The 4,007-nt window shown below is 49.2% G+C and overlaps 1 non-coding gene across 1 annotated transcript; it reads right to left on the reverse strand.

Annotated features, from left to right (window-relative positions):
• Nucleotides 1-2,821: 2,821 nt before the first annotated feature.
• LOC119733533 lies at nucleotides 2,822-3,017 on the reverse strand. Its single transcript, XR_005271894.1, has one exon. It is a non-coding gene; the product is annotated as a U2 spliceosomal RNA (small nuclear RNA).
• Between the last annotated feature and the right edge of the window lie 990 nt (nucleotides 3,018-4,007).

Here is a 4,007-nt window from a genome sequence, read left to right on the forward strand (position 1 = left end):
AAAACCCCGACCGGCGCCGGCAATCTCCGGGAAATTAAATTTCAAATCAACACAGTCATGGTCACTGAAATAGCATGGCGAATGCCCGCAAGACACGACACCCACCGAACTGGATGTGTAAATACGATCCAGCCGGCTAGTGATCGTGTTTGCCGCATTTCGCCATGTAAAAGAATGCGTGGACGGGTTGAAAGACCGCCAGCAGTCCTTAAAAGAAAAGTCGGAAATGAGGTGACCGAGCTCCGCGGCGCCGATCCCACAAGATGTGGAATCTGAACCACGGCGGTCAAGCTCTAAATCCAGGACACAGTTAAAGTCTCCTGCTAAAATAACAGGACAACTACCCGTCAAGAAACAAGACAACTCCGTGAAGAAGAGACGACGCGACCTGGGGTCAGTCGGGGCATAAACTGTGCACAATCGCACACCCTTTCCTCCCCCCGGACCGCGCAAAATTCCAGAAACGATCCTTCCATCAGAATCGATGGAAAGATCAGAAAATTCAAAAGGACTTTTGGCAGGCAGAAGGATGACGGTCCCGCAGGAAGAAGATGTGCCAAAACTGGCAAAAATCTTCCCCCTCCACTCCGCCTGCCAAGAAACTAAATCGTCATTGCCAGAAATATGACACTCCTGAAGACAGGAAATATCATACTCCCGACAAAGACTAAAAACGCGTCTCCTCTTCACGGGGTCACGCATTCCATTGACGTTCAATGAAAGCAATTGACCATGGTGTGCTGAAGTGAACATATTACTCGGGTGGATCACCTTTCGGTTTACCACCCGAGTCTAGAGTGGCAGCGGGGGGAGAACTACTGTCCCCCACCCGCTTGTCCGTATCCGGGCCCTGGGGCTCGGACCGGCTAGTTTGTGTGTCCCCCAAAGGTGTTGTGCGGGGGACAGCACTAGTTTTGGATGACTTTGTAGGCTCATCCACTTTCATCTCAGACTCAGATGAGTCTGAGAGACATTTCCCCGAGATTTTTTTGGGGACTGCACCCGAAGAGGGAGAATCGGAGCCAGAAGAGGGATGACGAGCCCTCTTCTTCATCTTCCTCTTCCCTCTAACGGGTAAAAAACCCACCGCCCTATCTATTGCAGCCGCCTGGCAGTCAATGGCGTCGCAAGACACCACGGGCTTGGCGTTAATACCCGTGCAGTCCGCGCAGCCGGCCACATGAAAGGGCATAGCCCTCGAAATCCCACGGTCGCAATGGAAACATTCCCACGCGACCGGAGACTTCAGAGGGCCTATCTGCCTCGAGCATTGAATGCACGCTGCTCGAGGCAATTCAAAATTCGACGACTCGGAACTCTCCGAGTCTGACAAATCAGACCCGGGAGTTACAGCTGGGTTGGACTTCTCCGCCGCCGCCACGTCCAAAACGGGCGTGGACTCGGGGGAAGACGGAGAAGACTCCAACCCACTAGATTTGGCAGGAGAGGATTCCGCTCCAACAGATGGTACCGGAGCAGACTTCCCCTGCACTACTACATCAGCCCACCGTTTGGTGGGCTGAACTTTCCTGGCGAAGGATTTGGGACACAGCTTAAAGCCATGCCCCTCCTCCTCGCACAAAGTACAAACCACCCTGTTGGGGCATTCCCCAGAAGGGTGGCCTACAAGCAAACATTTGTAGCACCTTACGGTACTACATTTGTTTGCCGAGTGTGTCGGGTCCCCGCACCGGGCGCACGTCCGGGTCTGGCCGGAGTGGCCGACCCAGGCGTTGCGGTTCCCAATGCGGAGAACCGACGGTATAGATTTGACACCCGACATTAAGTACTGTCGGGTGCCAGTGAATACGGCAGGTTCCTCAGGGTAGGTTTGGAATCTTCCCTTGTGGACCCTGCCGTACCTAGACAAGATGGACCGGACGACATTGTCGTCCACGTCCATCTCAACGTACTTGACAGTGACCAGCTTCAGGCCGAATGATGAAACACGGCAACCTGGAAGCCGGTCTAAAACTGGCTCAAACTTTCGAGCTAGTGCGACCGATTTGAACGTCATGTCAAATCGGCCGCCAGGTAGGGTTGCAAGGCCTCAAGGTGAGTGGCCGGGATAATCCCGACCCCCTTGAGGGCCTTGAACACACACTTGACGTCTCCTTGCCCCCAAAACTAAGTTCGAGGGCTCGGAGACGCCTGGCTTCGCTAGCGTTTGACGGCATGCTAAGCCTAGAAAGAAAAAGGAAAGGAAAAATCCGACTTGGATTTCCTTCACAAAAATAAAAAATACCGTTACAAGCTTGTAACGGTATTGACTATATTAAATATATACAACGAAGAGTGAGTCACAACTGCTGACTCACTCAACAAGAAGATAAATCACAGGTAGCAACTGCCTACCTGTGATTAAGAAAGAAAAATGAACGCGGAGGCCAGGCCCCGCAGACCCGAAATTCCCCACCGGTGTAGTGCAGAGAACCCCGAGCCTACAGGCCCGCAATACCCGCGCTACGGCTCGCTCCCCGCTGCCGACCCACCACCTAGTGTAACGGCGGTAGTCGGCTGCGTAACGGGTCACAAGCCGCAGCACAAGCACACGGGTCCCAACCCCGCAAACACTAAAGAAAGGAAAAAATTCCCCCAACAAAGGACTTCACGGGGCTATGCACACGCACAGCCCCACCCAAATGAATAGGGCCGTGCACGCTGCCACGGCCTAAACAAAGAAACACGTAGAAACGAATGGGCCGTGCACGCTGCCACGGCCCAAACAATAGACGTGTACAAATGAATAGGCTGGCGTGTACAGCACTGCGTACACAGCCAGCAACGAAAAACCAAAACCAAAAACACCCAAAATATCACCAAAAATGAAACAAAATCTGTAAAAACTAGACCTACTTGGTCTATAAACTAAGACGAAAACGTAGATACAAAAATATCGACTAACGCGATCTAAAAACTTGATTTTCTTCGAAGACAACCCGGAGCTCCGGGGAGGCGTGGCTGTCTGAAAAGAACAGATACTACACATGATCTTAGCCAAAAGGCCGAGAAGCGATAACGATTAATATTAAAACAATAGCGCGGAAAGGGATTATTCGTCTTGAAATACTGTTTGCTATTGTTCTTCTTATTATTTATTTTTGCCTTTTTTTGTTTCCTGGTGTGAAAACAAAAAAAAAAGACTCCTGCGCGTCCACCGCAACTCAACGAAACCAGGGGAGAGAGAGATGAGCAAGAAATCTCCGGCTTTCTCAGATTAACAGAGACATATACATTCTTAAAAATATTTCTATCATGCATTTTCATACACCTCGATCATATTTCACCCAAAATCTTGTTGAAAAAATTAATCCAGACAAAAAATGGGATCAATGCATCAGTGAGCGAGAGCGTCGGCACTAAATGCCGTACGTACGATGTACCGGGACAAGCATATCAATAGATGGCGCCCTTCAACACTCCCGGTCATCGCGCCTCGGCGTTTCCCATCTGGGTATTTCTCAGGGCCTGCCAATGGGTCCCACATTAGGGGCGGGGAAATACTTCAGTTTGTCAGTAAGCTCCGTGGCCGAGTGGTTAGAGAGCACATGTAGAAAGTAATAGACCGTGGGTTCGAGTCCCAGCCTGCCGCTTTCCTTTAATTGCTTGGTTATTGTTTTGTTTTGTTATTTTTTCACTTACTTATTTCCCCTTTTTGTAATAATTACTATTTTATTTCATTGATTTATTGTTTATTTCGTCATGAAGTTATAAGAAGAAAATTCGAAAGAAAAGAAAACATTCGTCATACCGTTTTCATTTGCGCTTATAATACTTATGTATCAATATCAATGCGGTCCCGCGGGGAGTTAATTGAAGAGAGAGAAAGAAAGAAAAGAAACAAACGGGAAACAAATGTCAACGCACCATTATTTGTCCATTTTTGTAACCTTTGGTGAATAAGTCATTCACATTCTACATGAGGCAACATTTAAGACAATGCATATACATACATGTATGGCTAATGTACTCAGCCGGCCGGCCGGTCACATACGCAGTGCGTAAAA

This window comes from Patiria miniata, unplaced genomic scaffold (assembly GCF_015706575.1).
Source record: "Patiria miniata isolate m_02_andy unplaced genomic scaffold, ASM1570657v1 HiC_scaffold_25, whole genome shotgun sequence".
In the NCBI taxonomy this organism is placed as follows: Eukaryota; Metazoa; Echinodermata; class Asteroidea; order Valvatida; family Asterinidae; genus Patiria; species Patiria miniata.